The following is a 17,122-nucleotide window of genomic DNA, read 5'->3' as shown; positions in this document are numbered from 1 at the left end:
TGAAAGAAAAGGGCAAAGCTTGGATTGGGATAGATATTGAAATGGAACTTCACGTGCTGGGCATGTGCATAATTCTGGTAAGGTCATAAGCCCTTCCTCTCACCTGCTCCATCTCCACTCCGCTCCCGCCTTGTTTCCCCGAGGATTCGCGGGTTTCCGCCTTCGAATTAAACAAAGACCGCAATGGAGGAAGAAGACCGTTCTCAGCCGAACCCATTCCCCTCCGAAACTCTAGATCCTATCGCCCAGAAGAAGCGCGCCGCCATGTTCGAGCGCCTCTCCAACCTCCACCACTCCCGCCTCCAGCAGTCCATCGCTCGCCGCTCCGACTCCGCCGCCGCCTTCCGTGCCTTCGAGTCCGTCCGCTCCTTCCCGACTGTTTTTCCGATTCCAAGCTCTCCATCGAGGCTGCCCTCGCCCGCTGCCACGCCCTCGCCTTCGATCCGGCCTCGGCCCCCAACCTCAAGCCCGAGCTCGAGAAGGTCTCCGGCTCCATCGCCGATCTGGATCGCATCGTTGCCGAGAACTCCTACTATTGCCCTCCTACGAGGTCGGCTCCTCTATCAAGGCCATCTCCGAGTTGAAAGAAGACCTGGAGAGCGCCAAATCGGAGCCGATGCCGAGGAAGAGGGTTTTCCTTCAAAAACAAAGCATCAAAGAAAGATCCGAGCGTTTTGGTCGAAGAAATGGAGGAGATCAAGGTCCTGCATGCGGAAAAATTGAATCTTGCGGGCGTCCGGGACTCGCTGGGTTTCAGGAACAAGGAATGTGCGGTTTTGGTGAAGTATTTTAGGGTTTCTGAAGAGGGCGAGGGGGATTTCACTCTTTCAGATCTTAATACTTGTGAGGTCTACCTAAAACGCCGGATCCGAGCACCTTTGTACATCGGCTCATGAGTTGCCGCATCTTTGCTGGCCCGTTCAGGGATCAATCCTGCTAGAAGATGTGAATGATTGTTTGTTCATGCTGGCCTCTCACCAGATCAGGATCCACCAAGCCAGGGCAACCGATTTCTATCTCCGGGTCTGGAGTAGGCCAATCATCTACGACAGCAGTGCTGTGAGGTTTGCCCGATTGGCCGATTCCGGTTGTTTTACGAAGGAATCGATAAGGAGCCGAGAGATTCTGGCCAATGAGAGGAGACAGGGAATTGGGCCAATGTGGATGATTTTAAATGATTACGAGCTGTGCAGTGTTTAATACCTGAGGGATTATGTGTAGACACCATTAATGCTTTAGATAGGGCGGAACATTGTGATGATGAATAGTCCATTTTGACCTTAATTTTCTGACTGCAAGCACTTTTCTAGACCAGGTAAATCATATATGGTTTATTTGGCTATTTTTTATTTGAACAATTTCCTCTGGTATAGGTGTATGAAAATTTTAACTTATATTTTTTTTTTGTTGTGCTTATTTCTCTGTTGATTGAATGAATCCATATTTGATTTTCTGAAGTTATAGCACAATATCCTGTATGCATGCTGTCCGGTTGTAAGCTGCTGCAGTGAGTAACTACTTTGTAGGAAAAAAATGATCAGCATCAGATGCACTGCTTTAGTGGAACATACATTAGATTACCCCAAAGTCATTGGAGATATTGCTTGTCTGATGCTTTTATTATTGAGTGATTCAAACTCAACATATCCGATCTAATTTGTTCTTCCTTTACTCCTATCAACTTTCCTGACTTATAATTATGGAGGCAAGTGGTATGAGACATATCGTTGTCGCCTAATCATGATAAACGTCCATCCATTCTCATGAATGCCATTGTTGACACCAGAAGACATAGGTGTCCAAGCCGCTTCCATAAAATGTTTTCTTCAGCAACGCTAAGTAGATCATGGTCCTAGTGCTTCTCTATCAATTGTCGCTCTTTAATTTTTGCTTTATATTTTGTCTTAAATATCATTACACACACACACACATGGTTGTCATGTATTAACTTGGATCAAATTTAAGATGGGTTTGGCTATTCCACTCCGTTAACCTTAACTGAATCAAGCCAAAAAATTAGTTAGTGATTTTCTGTTTCCTACCCAAATCCAACCCAAATTCCAGACTGATCAGCTTCACCTGATCTGATATCCTGATTGGGCTTGGACAGTGTAGTCTTAGTTGAACCTTATTACCATAAAGATGGTCACTATGCTACAAAAGTCAAGCCTAGGAGATGCATCTGCATTTACCTTTGCTTTGCATTAAATTATCTGCATAAGGATGATTGATCTGCAACATGAGCTAGTGTTCGCAATAACGTCAATGAATAGCCTAATCGTAGGTCTGTTGGACTAATGGAGTCTTGTACTCATACTAAGTGAAATTTGCAATGAAAGAGATCAGTGACATATATAAATATATGGAGAGATTACTCCCCAAAGTTGTTTATCCATGACTATATCCGAACAAAGATAAATGCCTTTCACTTCATGTGGACCTATGATTGACGCTGCCTAGAATCTGGTGCCAGAAATCTAGCCATCTACCCACACAGGAATTTAGCAACAGTGCTTTCTTGGGTGAGGATTAAATAGGCTCTAGATTTAGAGGTGCTTCATATTAAAGTTTGATTGATGAACATGCCCGACATGGGGATCCATCATCGTTTTCATACAATGTTTCCCTTTTGGTGAGTCTTTGACTTCCTATTAAAATCCTTTTGATGTATTTACTGTTATAATTTGGATTATCTGTATCACTTAATATAGATTAGGCTGTTCAGTAGGTTGGCAAGTAAAGGGTTTTTTCCCTTAACTATCATGTCAGTAGGATCTGTGACATGGTAGTTCATAAAAAAAATCTGGACCCACAATTATTTGTTATATATTGCCTGCTTTATTTTGACCCAAAATTTGCAGCGTAAGTAGAATAACAGAAGAGGATCCTAAACACATATTTGCTTATTTGCTCTTGGTCCACCTTGTTCCTTTTATGAACGCATTATATTCCTATAGATAAATCTTCCTTTAAGTCGTACCCAGCAACCATAATAAATCACAGAAATTTTTTCCATGTTGTAAATTATTGGAAATGTGGAAGGAACCTGGATTCTTGGTGTCTTTATGAAAACAGAGTCAATACAATATTATGAGATAAGAACCTTGCTTGCCTTCCTTAGAAATTGGTCTTGTTCTTGTATGTGATGGTTTTACAGTCCTTTGTTCCTTTTAAACTATCAACACATTTTGATATCTCATGTCTTAACTATGTTCAGAACCCAATTTGTTTGGAGGAGAGTTGCTATAATCAGATGCCAAGTTCATAATGATGCTAGAAATTGAAGAATTAGATGCTTCATTCAGGATAAATTTCAATGGCATTTTATATAAACATGAAAACAGTATCCTGTGAAATGGTGTTAACTTTTCAAGGAAAAACTTTCTGGTGAATAATGTTTGCAAACTAAAGATAGACAAGCATAGCAAGTCCATAGCTTCACCAAATTGTAATTCCAAAGGTGTCAACTTTGTGAAGCAACAATTCAAGAAATTTTTAGGAATTTAGGAAGACTAAGAAGCATAAATAGAAGATAAACCATATTATAAGCTGTTTTTTTTTCTTTTTAAAATATTACCATCATCTTAATTTAGATGGAGTAAAACTATAAAGGAGCATAATTTAGATAGAGTCATGTGGCAAGAAACCTAGAATGCTTGAACCGTTAGGGGAGTGCTAGTCAATGACAATTCATGCAGCAAGTTGAACCCAATAAAAAAGTTTTGATATGTTGCTACTAAGCTGTGGCATTCCTTAGCTTTTACTTGTGTTAACATGTGAGCTTGCCTTGAAAGAGTGGCTCCTTAATTATTGAAAATGAGTGTTATGTGAGTCAATGACATTAAAGAATTAAAAAGAGAGGATGTTGTATTTTCGTGAACTGAGGCTATTTGGCTCCCATCTCTAGTATTAGGTTGCTACATAGATCAGATAGTCCGTTAGATAGTGTTATGCATGCATCAATTGCACCAAAAGCTGTGAACTGAGTTTTAGCTTAGTGGTAAAGCAAGGGGTCAATGTTCGAGTCTTGAATGGTGTTATCCTTCTAGATGCTCGACTTTTGGTGGGTTTTCCTAACCAAAAATTCTGGGTTTGCGGGTTCAAGATTTGGCCTAGACACTTATAAGGTGGGACTTCCCTCTCATGTTTGAAAAAAGAAAAAAGATGCACCAAAATAAATATTTTTAGTAAAAATAAACAAGTCCAGGAAAGAGCACAACCATGGTCAAAATTTATTAGTCAAATAATTAGATTCATCCTGTTGCTGCTGAGGATCGGCTTGACCCAGGCGATGAGCGGGGAAAAGATGTTGGAAAGCTCGACGGTGAGCTGCTTAGATTGTGTGACGCCGCAGCCTGTTCGAGGCCGCTTCGGAATGGATGTTTGCATCCAAGATCCTGATCTGTGACCGAGCTCCGACTTGAAATAGCAAAGACGAAAATGTCCTCTTGCCGGAGTGTGTTCAGCGGGGGACTTTCCGATGCCTAAGTCAGGACTATACTTAAGGAATGGAGAAGGTTCACAGTGGGTGACAACATAATGGTCTGTCAGGGCATTAGAGCACTTATCTGAAAGGTCTCTTGGAGAGCAGATTGTATAGGCGAAGGTTAGCGCCTATTGTCCAGAAATTCGGGCACGTGGGTCAGCTGTGACTCTGCATGCTTCGAGAATTAGGTGCAAGCGTTTCGCACGCATATCACATCCAATTAAGCTAAAGTAGATCAATCAATGACCAGAAGACTCTGTACCCTTGGATACAATGATGTGTGTGAATGACAATGTATCATGATCTAGTGGACAAAAGAACCTTGTAAGTTAAATCATTGAGAGTTTACTTGAAGTGGACCAGTGAAGTCATTGGATAATGGCATTAAGCAGTTCACTAGTCGATGGTGCTCATCATATGATTCATGATTCTTTATTGTCAGAGTATCTGAACCTTATAGGATATTGCAGTGGTCGGTTTTGACAAGTATTTAGGATGTTACTATAAAATATCTAAGAATCAGTTGGCTGCAAAACCACTGCGCTGAAACCATGTACTTGGTTTCATCCACATGGAAACATATTTTGCTTAAATGTGGTCAGACCTGAAATAATCTAGATTCTTAATATTGTTTGGCTGATATTCTAACTGCTCTATTGGTAAAAAATTAAAAATAGATAGCCGATTAACAGATCTTTTCATAGAATCTGCTATATTTGTATTCTGCATGATGACTACTACATGCAAAAAAAAATTTAATTTGGTAAGGCACATCCCTTAATGTGCTAATATATTACTATCCTATGGCATAGCACAAATGGTTATTGACGTGAAATGGATTTGTGCTTAAAATCCTCGACTAGTGCAGTTTAATACAGGCCAGTCAATTATTTATGCGCTTACTATATGAGAATGCATAAAAGAATAAAGAATTCTGAGAATATAAGTGCATGTATGTGGAAATTTGTACTCAGCAAATAAACATGCCCTTTGAGGGGTGCGTGCATGTGTGTGTGTACCTTGCTGAGGACACCGATGTAGAACGTTATTTTTAACCAACTTATTCATGCCATATCAATGATGATGGCCACACACAATGTATACAGGGCACCACTATGGATTTGAATCCACATTGGGGGATTTCATTAGGAAGATTTTACAATTTTTACTGTTTTTATCTTGAGTTATAACTATGATTATATAATTCTAAGCCTGTGTGGAGTCTTGATGTTTAATTGCGAGGGCAATTTCATCTTTTTTCCACAGTGTTGTGGCCCTTGTTCCTCTCATTAGACTTAGGTACCAGCACAAATCTGCTAATCCTGTCTTCTTATGCAGATACTAATAACAATTTTAGACCTATTAATGTTCTAATCCTGTATTCCATGACTCCAAGTCAACCTCAAAGTTGTCAAAACAGAAACCAGAGGGGGAAATTCCTACTATTCTCTTCTTCAATTGATGGATCAAAACCCTTGTTCTCAAGCCCTGGAAAAGACCGCTAACATGCTCGATTCCTAACCGCGGAATCAAATGAGTTAAGACATTGAACATAGACTTAATCATTTTCCTTGTTCAAACCATCAAGTTGATGAATGCTATAAAATAAGTTAATTCTTATGCTTCCATGAGTCTCAGCTAGGGTCTAAGGTCATTACTGATCGTAGTCGAGCAAACATAAAATCGTAGTAGTTGCTGGCTGACACACATAATTAAATCTAAAAAAGGATACAAAAGAAAAAGATTAGGTGGCTGGCAAAATAAACTTCCATAAGCATAGCGAATAAATTATCAATCACATAAGCAAAAGATTCTTTTGATGTTGGGCGGAGTGGTTCAGCAAATCCAACATTAGGGGAAGTTCTTTGCTCAAAACCTAAACTGTACACTGTTGCAAAACTGCCTTTCTTAGTTTTAATTGTTTTTTATTGTAATGGCGATTTGATGACTTCTGGTGGAGAATATTGCTACAGTTATGCTTCTCTCAATACACTTATGGAAAACTAGAGACTTTGAGCAGCAGTTAATATTACCATAGTCTGTCAAATTCCAATAATATAGAATATTATTTAGTCCAGGTGAAAGGTGTACAACTTACATGACAGCTATGATAGAGGTTGCACCTATGCTTGGCGTGGAAATTCAATTCCCTTTCTATAGGATAAAATTTTGGTTTTTCTTTTTCTTGCTAAATGATGGTGTGATCCCATTTGACTTTGGGAAAGAAGTCAAAATTTGACACTCCCCACTTTCAATTTTGCACTACAAGGTACTTGAATCTTTCACTCTTATCAGGCTGTTAATGTTGTTTTTCCTTAATATCTACTTGTTTTTATTTTATGACTGTTCCTGTCATCATGATTATCAAAATTTTTAGGAATAGTTTTTATTGTTTTTCATTTGTTTCTTATACGACTATGTATCAATACCGTAATCGTTTTTCAACATTATGATGGCTCTAATTTGGATCCGGCCTATGACATAGGACAGCTCCAAACTCTCTTTCATAACACTAAGCTCCTAGGATTTACCCCCTCAAAAGAGAGAGAGGATCTGCCCTCATTATCATTGAAATGGTAAAGTTCTGACAAGGTTAGCATTTCGTTTCTTTTGACCCTATTGCAAATAGAAAACTCATATACGGTTGTCAGGCTCATTAGCTTAGGAGGGTTTGTTGGTTTTAATATTATGACTTGAATATGACTCAACATGCATAGGATGTGATATACTCATGCAAATATCATTTCTTTTCTTCCTTTGATAGTGATCTCACACTATGTTTTCCCTCCTGTTGCGTTAGTTTAACCGTCCGATGCCTTCATCATGTAATTCAAGGAAACCTACAATGAATAATTAAATCTTTGGTAACGTGTACATTTTTCATTTGCCAGATCTCTTCATTTTTCATTCATGACACCAGAGGAGGGAGGGAGGGAGGGAGGGAGGCATCCATGAATCCCTCCCCCCTTGTAGATGTATTCTAAGATCAATAGACCATGCATCATCTGATCTTGTATCAAATTTTTTGTTGGTACATGCTAAAAGTCAAAATTTTTATGTGCCTAAATTGCTTCTTCATAGATATGCATATTAGACAGGAGGGAAGCAGAAATTATAACATAAGCATCTGAACGAGCCTTGTCTTTTTATGCCTTTTCTTTTCCCCACTGTCATGCCTCAAGGTCGTAATGTAAGAAAACATCTACTAGCAAATTACTTCGGGATGTATATGTGGAATGAACAGCACTCAATAGCATTATTGTGGTCAAAACACAAGTTTATGAGGCAGTCGGTTAGCTGAGGTCATTGTCTGTTTATCTCCTCTTAGAAGGGGGACATAAGAGAGATCATGTTTACATATTTATAGATCAAGGGTGGTCCACCAGATAAGACGCTTCAGCCAGAGAGGCAACCTACGGAATATGAAAATTTCTAGCCTGATTGAAGTGGTTGCTGGCGAGGTTTCCTCTAACTCTGGTTTACCTTATTGCAATGCTTGTCTTCACCAAATGATGCAAGCAAGGGAGAAAAAGAAGGCATGCAAGAACAATTGAGAAGGAAACATGGGGAAGGAAAATCCTTGTCGTAATTCTTCCTCTTTCATTGACCTATAGTGGTACGTACCTCTATAACTTTTTATTCTAATAGGTCTTCTCTTGCAATATGATGTTTTCTGTGAATAAATTTAGGGAACTATCACTTCTAAGCTCACAGTGGCATGCAGTGGTTAAGCTTTATTAATTTTCCTTTTTTTTATTCCGAGCTAGTTGAACGATTAATAACTAGGGATTGTGATTGTGTTTTGAATATTCTTAAACTTTGATCCATCCATGTCAACTCCATCTCTCCTCTTTCTAGGTTAGAGGAATGCAGAGGAAAGAGATCAGATGTGAGGCAGGTCCCATCTTGAAGCTGTCCTCCTATGCAAGTGGAATGAGTGGATATCTTGAAGTGATCCTTAAGGTGGTGCCTACTTTTCAGCTCATAGAAGGGAGGGTATACATCACCTATGGAGAATGTATTTCAGGAGGCGCTGTAGGGGATGGATATTTTGGGTGTTTCCTGCACCATCTCCCTTCGCTAACTCCACTGCAGCATCAAAATATTATAAGCGACATTGAAATATTCTGACGACTAGAGCTCTGAATTGCTAATTTCTGGAGATAACAAAAATGTTGCTGTAACATGATCTAGTTTTTGTATTTCCTTGTTAATAAGTTTTTTTTGCTTATTTCTCTGAACAAATTTCTTTTTGATTTTTTGACGACCATTCATGCTAATAAATTTACTATAGATCTTTAGCACTGTTTCTACCTATTTATGGTTGATAGCAACAGTGCTCTGACCTTAGATCTCACTCCATACTAGACTATGATTCAAGGTGAAATAACCTGTACCTATCTTAAGATGGAAGATCTTTTCTCTTCTTAGTATCGTTCATTTGGAGTTGTCATTCAAATAATTTGAGAGGAAATCCTGTCATGTTCTCGTTTTCTCCTCTACCCATGCGAAATCTCCGTACGTGTGGACCAACTACCCTGTTTTTGTGATGCTGTCATGTCCTTGGTTCCTTACTTTTCAAACCCACCCTTCCCATCTCTTTGACAAAGGGTTGCTTAATCCACTAGACGTTTGCTTCCATGGTAACAGTGTTTGACCAACTCAAAGTCTTCAAGGTCATCGTCATTACTATTACCTTTTTTATTTATTTTTTATTATTATTATTTTTTTTTTTGAGGAGACAACATGAAGAAAGGGTGAGGGGCCAGAATTGAGTAAACAAATGCGAACATGAAGTTTCCACTTCTTTGTTTGCTCAGAAAAATTTCCAGTTCTTTAATTCCCAACTAAACTAGAAGCTGGGCCATGCGGTTGTGATGTTCTTAGATATCAAATCATCGTCAGATTCATTGTTATCTAACTCATGACTCTAAAAAAAAATTATTTATAGCATTGCAAACTCGTAGGCAGCTAGAACTTAAAAAAATGAACCAAATCTAATTATAGAATGCAAGCCAATGAGAAAAGGGTTTGGTCAGAGTGGGAAAACTATCACCTACCAAGCCTGCCACGGTGCCCTCTTCTGCAGTATTTGATCTGCTGCTACCTGTGAAATAGCAAGAAATTGGACAGTGCCACACAAAAATTTTGTTTTCTCTGGCTCCCCTTCATTATACTACAATCTTTTTTTCCCACTATTTTATTGTCAAGTATGAAATTTTCCAGTTCTTTACTTCTTCGATTTTTTGATACTAAAAGTAATACAAGTTTGAAGAGCGGCAATTCATCTCCCTCAGGGGCACAAGTTTTTGTCTTTGGAGTGTTTAAGGGATTAGATTCTAAACTTCAGAAATACGTAAAATGTTATTAAAAAAAAATCTAAAATATGTGATTTCTTTGATAAACTTATATGCTAATGCCTCCAAAAACATTTATGATGAAGCAAAATTAACAAACAAAAAATTAAACCACCACCACTAACTGCAACTTAAAACATCATTGGTATATACAAATTTATGAGTCCATATGTCAAACATAATTCACAAAATTGACGAAATATTGAATAAGTCATGGATAGGTTTAATAATTTACGAAGTGTTTCGAATGTCGTAATTAGTTAAGAGTTTTTCAGTTTATCATTCCCACTACCACCTTCCAGTTTACTAACTTCATGAAGATTGTTTCTCATCACCTTCTAGCCTTTGGATATAATCCCATGACCCTCCATAGTTACATGCATTAGTTTCTTGGGATTCATCTCTTAGCACAGCCTCAGCTAGAGGATCATCAAATATCCAAATGGCAGGTCATTGGATTCTCTTATCATGTCCCAAATCAATACCTGCTCTTCAGCTTGTAGGTGCATTTGATGAGGCACGTAGAAATGTTTGGCAACAACATGAGGTTGACCCCCCAAGCTATTTGGCACCTTCTAATGCCACCTAGTGTTCAATATTGTTGCTGGAAATTGGACCCGGGGTCGGCCGCGAACCGAGAAAGAGGAGGAGCTTCGGTGGGAGAATCGACGGACGGCGGTTCGTCGTCTGGCAGCGTCCTCCCGGGGGGGGGGGGGGGGGGGGGGGGGTTGTGAGCGAGAACGGTGGGCGGTGGATCGTCAGCGTGCGGCTCCTTCCGGGGGAACCTGCAAGAAGCCGGTGGCCGGGCTTTCCGGCACCGGCCCTCCGATGCCTAAGTCAGAGGGAGCCAATGTGTTCTTGGAGGAAATAGTATGAATCAGAGTTTTTTTTACCTACCAGCCAGCCAGCCCCCTCTAAAATGGAGTGGTTCTCCTTTTATAGAGAGGTGCTGGATTACCTGTGAGATGATGGAGCGAGGTCGTCGTACAGTTTGAGCATGCCGCACGATCAGGCGAATTAATGCTGTAGTGGGAGACCACATCGGAGTCAGGAAATTGTCCCAGCTGATTGAACACTGCCGTGCTGATTTGCCATGGAGAACTGGAGATCCGTAGGCAGCAGGCGACGTGCGCATTAATTGTGGAGTAAGTTGGAGGTCTGGAGAGGCCACGCGTGATGATTGTTGGCGGTCGTAGCAGGGTATGGTCCCTGGTTGATATGCCATGGCGTGGCCGGCAAGCAAAGCATGGTGCGGTAAGACTGTTGCAGGGCATGGCCGCAGCATGTGGACGAGGTCGGCCTTTTGAGGTCAGCTCGGCCTTCTATGATTAGCCTTCTGTGCTCGGCAACCTTCTGGATGAGCTCGGCAGCTTCTGTGCTCGGCCTTCTAGGCCTTAGTCTTTTGAGCTCGGCAGCCTGGATGAGCTCGGCCTGGATGAGCTCGGCAGCTTCTGTGCTCGGCCTTCTGGCCTTAGTCTTCTGAGCTCGGCAGTCTGGATGAGCTCGGCAGCTTCTGTGCTCAGCCTTCTGAGCTCGGCTCGGCCTATGAGCTCGGCCTGGATGGGCTCGACAGTTTCTGTGCTCGGCCTTCTGGCCTTAGTCTTCTGAGCTCGGCAGCCTGGATGAGCTCGGCAGCCTTCTGAGCTCGGCTCGGCCTGGATGGGCTCGACAGCTTCTATGCTCAGCCTTCTGGCCTTAGCCTTCTGAGCTCGGCGGCCTGGATGAGCTTGGCAGCCTTCTGAGCTCGGCTCGGCCTATGAGCTCGGCCTGGATGGGCTCGACAGCTTCTGTGCTCGGCCTTCTGGCCTTAGTCTTCTGAGCTCGGCAACCTGGATGAGCTCGGCGGCCTGGATAAGCTCGGCAGCTTCTGTGCTCGGCCTTCTAGCCTTAGTCTTCTGAGCTCGGCAGCCTGGATGAGCTCGGCAGCCTTCTAAGCTCGGCTCAGCCTATGAGCTCGGCCTGGATGGGCTCGACAGCTTCTGTGCTCGGCCTTCTGGCCTTAGCCTTCTGAGCTCGGCGGCCTGAATGAGCTCGGCAGCCTTCTGTGCTCGGCGGCCTGGATGAGCTCGGCAGCTTCTGTGCTCGGCCTTCTGGCCTTAGTCTTCTGAGCTCGGCAGCTTGGATGAGCTCGGCAGCTTCTGTGCTCAGCCTTCTGGCCTTAGCCTTCTGAGCTCGGCTCGGCCTATGAGGTCGGCCTGGATGGGCTCGACAGCTTCTATGCTCGGCCTTCTGGCCTTAGTCTTCTGAGCTCGGCAGCCTGGATGAGCTCGGCCTGGATGAGCTCGGCAACTTCTGTGCTCAGCCTTCTGGCCTTAACCTTCTAAGCTCGGCTCAGCCATATGAGCTCGGCAGCCTTTGTGCTCGGATTTGGGTGCCTTAATTGTATTTGTAGGCTGGTCTATTTTTTTCCCAACACTATCTTCTGACTTCCGAGTTCGAGCTGCTTTTTGGCTCGGGCGGAGGAAGTAGGACAGTCGTCGATCATCCTGTAATATAGCCAAATATGTATAGAGATGTACGTGCCAAGTAGGGTGTACCTCTAATGCAGTTGGAGTTAAGTGCTCCAGGTTGACTCAGCGGCCTTCTTTGGCCTTGTCTGTTGGCGATCGAGCCGAAATCGAGCCGAGCTCGATTAGTCGATGGAGATCGAGCCGAGCTCGATTAGTCGATGGAGCAAGACGTTAATCCTTTAACTGGGGGATCCGAGCTTAATCGAGAACCCGATCTTGGAGACATACGGAAGATGGACTTCATTCGTTGGCGATCGTGCGCCCTTATTCGGAGCGGGGCTACGTTGGAGATAGGGATACTCGTAGGTCATTTTTTAGATTCTCCGACCTGAAAATAGATAAAATATTGAAATTATTTGAAGCCAAAGTGGCGTCATGTACCTTTTGGAAATATTTTGATGGCTCTCGAGCTTTGAAGTCCCTCAAGACTTGGTTCAGCACCGGCCTTCTTTAGCTCGATTTTCTAGGAGGTGTTCTGCGCTTGGGCTTCTGAGCTCGGCGGCCTGCTGAGCTTGGCCTTCTAGATGAGCTCGGCAGTCTTCTGAGCTTAGCAGCCTGCATGAGCTCGGTCTACATGAGCTCGGCCTGTATGAGCTCGGCGCGGGCTTCTGTGATGGCGTCGCTCTGAAGGGGAGCAACGTCGCGAGCGCTGTCCTGAGGACTTATGCCCGTGAGGAGGGAGTACATGCTGGTTTCTTGCTTGCTGCCGGAAGACAGAAGACTTGGAAGGACAATGAAATTTAATGGGGTTGTACCCTTTGTCACAGAGGCTTACAATCCTATTTTAAAGCTCCATAACTCTCCTTCTCAAGACCTCAGCTTTTATTTCTTTTTCCCTCCAACTCGTTGGCGTGAGACTTGGACTACTTCTCACTGGTTGCCCCCACATACGTCATTGGAGCGGGAGCCATGCCTGATTCGAGATGGCTCGGGAGAAAGTTTCTTCCTCTGCTTAACATGATCCCGTGGAGGCGGCACAGGAGGGGCCTCCACTTGTTGCAGGCTTTGGGTTGCAATGGCTAGCGCTTGGACTTGCTGCACTAGCGCATCGAAGTGCTCGAGTTGGACTTGTGGAACTTGATCTACCGGAGATCTTGGTGATGAATTCTGGATTGAGCGTTTGGGACTTGGAGCATGATGCTGAGAGGCGTTAAAGACTCCTCTGCTCCTTAGTTTCATGGCCGCGACTCGGACCCTTCCTCTAGTGCCAACTGTTGCTGGAAATTGGACCCGGGGGCGGCCGCGAACCGAGGAGGAGGAGGAGCTCCAGTGGGAGAAACGGCGGACGGCGGTTCGTCGTCTGGCGGCGTCCTCCGGGGGGGCCTGTGAGCGAGAACGGTGGGCGGTGGATCGTCGGCGTGCGGCTCCTTCCGGGGGAACCTGCAAGAAGCCGGTGGCTGGGCTTTCCGACACCGGCCCTCCGATGCCTAAGTCATAGGGGGCCAATGTGTTCTTGGAGGAAATAGTATGAATCAGAGTTTTTTTTTCTGTCTACCAGCCAGCCAGCCCCCTCTAAAATGGAGTGGTTCTCCTTTTATAGAGAGGTGCTGGATTACCTGTGAGATGATGGAGCGAGGTTGTCGTACAGTTTGAGCATGTCGCACGATCAGACGAATTAATGCTGTAGTGTGAGACCACGTCGGAGTCAGAAAATTGTCCCGGCTGATTGAACACTGTCGTGCTGATTTGCCGTGGAGAACTGAGATCCGTAGGCAGCAGGCGACGTGCGCATTAATTGTGGAGTAAGTTGGAGGTCTGGGGAGGCCACGCGTGATGATTGTTGGCGGTCGTAGCAGGGTATGGTCCTCGGTTGATATGCCATGGCGTGGCCGGCAAGCAAAGCATGGTGCGGTAAGGCTGCTGCAGGGCATGGCCACAGCATGTGGACGAGGTCGGCCTTTTGAGGTCAGCTCGGCCTTCTATGATTACCCTTCTGTGCTCGGCAGCCTTCTGGATGAGCTCGGCAGCTTCTGTGCTCGGCCTTCTAGGCCTTAGCCTTCTGATAGAGATCAAGGGGCTGGCCGAATGGTTCAAGCGGATGTCTATACTTAACTGTTATTTTGTTGATGGCTCGGCAATCCACACACATGCGCCATGTTCCATCTTTCTTTGGGACTAGGATGACAGGAACCGAACATGGGCTAAGACTTTCTCAACATGGGCAGATTTGTTATCCTTCCAATTAGACTTCCATGTGGAACTAGAAGCCAAACCCGATTTAGATCCTTTGGACTTGATTTGCTTTTCTATTTTGATGGCCTTGTGCAACAGCTCCTCCATCTCCACATAGTGTTGCAATTCAACCACATCAGCAACCTCTTTGTTTAAGCCTCCAATAAATCTTGCCATGGTAGCCTCTCGATCTTTCTTGGATTAGAATACAAAATTCTGACTTATCAAAGGGAGTGATCAACCTTTGTGGCGTCTTCAAGGATTAGGGTTTTAAGGACTTAGTTTCCTTAGAGTTCTAATTTGATCTCCTACAACTTGTTTTTCTAGCAATCTCGGGGCAAGTATAGCAAATTGATTCAAGGGTTCCTAGGGCAGGTCTCCTAGTGGGTTCTTGTCATTTTCTGAGCTCGGCAGCCTAGATGAGCTCGGCCTGGATGAGCTCGGCAGCTTCTGTGCTCGGCCTTCTGGCCTTAGTCTTCTGAGCTCGGCAGCCTGGATGAGTTCGGCAGCTTCTAGGAAAGGAACCACCTATTCCGACCGGGGAGAACAGGCCATTCTACAGGGTGATTTCGAAATTGTGGAGGCTTGGTTCGATCAAGCTGCTGAGTATTGGAAACAAGCTATAGCGCTTACTCCAGGTAATTATATTGAAGCACATAATTGGTTTGCTCAGCCTTCTGAGCTCGGCTCGGCTTATGAGCTTGGCCTGGATGGGCTCGACAGCTTCTGTGCTCGGCCTTTTGGCCTTAGTTTTTTGAGTTCGGCAGCCTGGATTAGCTCGGCAGCCTTCTGAGCTCGGCTCGGCCTATGAGCTCGGCCTGGATGGGCTCGACAGCTTCTGTGCTCAGCCTCTGGCCTTAGCCTTCTGAGCTCGGCGGCCTGGATGAGCTCGGCAGCCTTCTGAGCTTGGCTCGGCCTATGAGCTCGGCTTGGATGGGCTCGACAGCTTCTGTGCTCGGCCTTCTAGCCTTAGTCTTATGAGCTCAGCAACCTGGATGAGCTCGGCAGCCTTTTGTGCTCGGCGGCCTGGATGAGCTCGTCCTGGATAAGCTCGGCAGCTTCTGTGCTCGGCCTTCTAGCCTTAGTCTTCTGAGCTCGGCAGCCTTCTGAGCTCGGCTCGGCCTATGAGCTCGGCCTGGATGGGCTCGACAGCTTCTGTGCTCGGCCTTCTGGCCTTAGCCTTCTGAGCTCGGCGGCCTGGATGAGCTCGGTAGCCTTCTGTGCTCGGCGGCCTGGATGAGCTCGGCCTAGATGAGCTCGGCAGCTTCTGTGCTCGGCCTTCTGGCCTTAGTCTTCTAAGCTCGGCAGCCTGGATGAGCTCGGCCTAGATGAGCTCGGCAGCTTCTGTGCTCGGCCTTCTGGCCTTAGTCTTCTGAGCTCGGCAGCCTGGATGAGCTCGGCCTAGATGAGCTCGGCAGCTTCTGTGCTCAGCCTTCTGGCCTTAGCCTTTTGAGCTCGGCTCGGCCTATGAACTCGGCCTGGATGGGCTCGACAGCTTCTGTGCTCGGCCTTCTGGCCTTAGTCTTCTGAGCTCGGCAGCCTGGATGAGCTCGGCCTGGATGAGCTCGGCAGCTTCTGTGCTCAGCCTTCTGGCCTTAGCCTTCTAAGCTCGGCTCGGCCTATGAGCTCGGCTCAGCCTTATGAGCTCGGCAGCTTTTGTGCTCGGATCTGGGTGCCTTAATTGTATTTGTGGGGTGGTCTATTTTTCCCCAACAAATATGAATATAGAGGAAAAGATGGGTACGTCGCTAAGGAGGTTTTTGGGTTGCATGTCAGGACAATTTTATAGAAGAAAACTGATATAGTGTTACTTTTCATCTATTATAAGCTGCCATCTAAACTAAATCAGTTGTATAAATGTATCTTGTTGTCACATAAGGATTGCAAAATGAACAGGATAAAGAAAAAGGAAATAAGGAGTAATCTTTTGAAATCCACTTCAAACACGTAACCATGCCAAGTGAGATAATTAGTTTATAATGCTTAGATTCTAGATCCCTTTGCATTATCTCTCTCTGCTCACAAGTTATATGTAATCTCAAAAACATCAATACAATGTGGATTATTTGATCAAAATTTAACAATTTCAAAACATTCACGATAGATTCCTCTCAAACAACTCATTTAATTTGATCATAGGGTTTTCAAAACAACTGATGCGATGCTGATCATGCCAACAACTATTAGCTGAGTTGGTTGGCACCTCACCTCTAAAGGCTTTCCCTTTAAAAGTGCCAAGATCTATTCAAATCGTGGGTACTAATCATAAGATTGCCATACTCATCATGACTGTATTAGGTATAAATAATACATTGCTAATAGATGTGTATTATATATGTGACTTAATTAGTTTCTCAATAGTTGCTGCGATGTCCTAAAATGTTATATATGAAAGAAAAAAATGTTGTTTTCTACATTATATACGCTTGTTCCTCCTCACGTACTCTTGTTATATTCAAAACGAACAAACGTTAGAAATCTTGAAATTTTCTAGTGACGCGAGGGCTAATTAGTCGTTGTCTCAAAGAAACAAAAAATTTAATCAGAGCCGCGCCACAGGCTAAGCAGGCGTATAAATATGGCCATGGACTGAACGA

At 44.0% G+C, this 17,122-nt stretch overlaps 1 pseudogene across 1 annotated transcript; it reads left to right on the top strand.

Moving 5' to 3' along the window:
* The first annotated feature begins 40 nt into the window (after positions 1-40).
* Positions 41-8,479, top strand: LOC148703466 (tubulin-folding cofactor C pseudogene; annotated as a pseudogene). Its single transcript, XR_015987739.2, has 2 exons — positions 41-1,315; positions 8,345-8,479. The product of XR_015987739.2 is annotated as a tubulin-folding cofactor C pseudogene (transcript).
* The last annotated feature ends 8,643 nt before the right edge of the window (positions 8,480-17,122 follow it).

Source organism: Phoenix dactylifera, chromosome 5, assembly GCF_051530095.1.
Source record: "Phoenix dactylifera cultivar Ajwa chromosome 5, Ajwa_hap1_PhDact_Kaust_v1.1, whole genome shotgun sequence".
Lineage (NCBI taxonomy): Eukaryota > Viridiplantae > Streptophyta > Magnoliopsida > Arecales > Arecaceae > Phoenix > Phoenix dactylifera.
The sequence above is the reverse complement of the archived record's forward strand: the minus strand, read 5'-3'. Positions and strand labels throughout refer to the sequence as shown.